Raw genomic sequence first — 1,086 nt, forward strand, 5'->3', positions numbered from 1 at the left:
TGAAACTTTGAGTGGTTTTGATTAGATCAGAGACCATGGTTGCTAAGTCAGAGGTATTCTTCTTAGAACTCTCTGTCTGTTACTGAGAAGATGATGGAAAAGGCTTGCTATTGCTAAACCTGTTTCTTCCACCATTATTGTTGTTGAAACCTTGTTGAGGTCTCTGTTGATCCTTCCATGAGAGATTTGGATGATTTTTCCATGAAGGATTATAGGTGTTTCCATAGGGTTCTCTGGTGAGCGGATAATTTATACGCTTTTTGGCATTGTTTTTAGTATGTTTTTAATATAATCTAGTTAGTTTTTAGTATATTTTTATTAGATTTTAGCTAAAATTCACTTTTCTGGACTTTACTATGAGTTTGTGTGTTTTTCTGTGATTTCAGGTATTTTCTGGCTGAAATTGAGGGTCCTGAGCAAAACTCTGATTCCGAGACCAAAAAGGACTGCAGATGCTGTTGGATTCTGACCTCCCTGCACTCGAAGTGGATTTTCTGGAGCTACAGAAGTTCAATTGGCGCGCTCTCAACGGCGTTGGAAAGTAGACATCCTGGGATTTCCAGCAATATATGATAGTCCATACTTTGCCCAAGATTTGATGGCCCAAACCGGCATGGCAAAACAGCCTCAGAAATTCCAGCGTTTAACGCTGGAACTGGCATGAAACTTGGAGTTAAACGCCCAAACTGGCATGAAAGCTGGCGTTTAACTCCAGAAAAGGTCTCTACACGAAAATGCTTCATTGCTCAACCCAAGCACACACCAAGTGGGCCCAGAAGTGGATTTTTTACGTCATTTACTCATTTCTGTACACCTTAGGTTACTAGTTTACTATTAATAGGATCTCTGGACATTGTATCAGTACCTCATGACACTTTACACGTTTTCTTTGTGTACTTTCCACAGCATGAATCTCTAAACCCCATGGTTGGGGGTGAGGAGCTCTGCTGTGCCTTGATGGATTAATGCAAATACTACTGTTTTTCATTCAATGACGCTTGCTTCTATTCTAGGATATCACTTGTTCCTCAACTTGATGAATGTGATGATCCATGACACTCATCATCATTCTCTCCTATGAACGTG

Source organism: Arachis duranensis, chromosome 10 (assembly GCF_000817695.3).
Source record: "Arachis duranensis cultivar V14167 chromosome 10, aradu.V14167.gnm2.J7QH, whole genome shotgun sequence".
NCBI lineage: Eukaryota > Viridiplantae > Streptophyta > Magnoliopsida > Fabales > Fabaceae > Arachis > Arachis duranensis.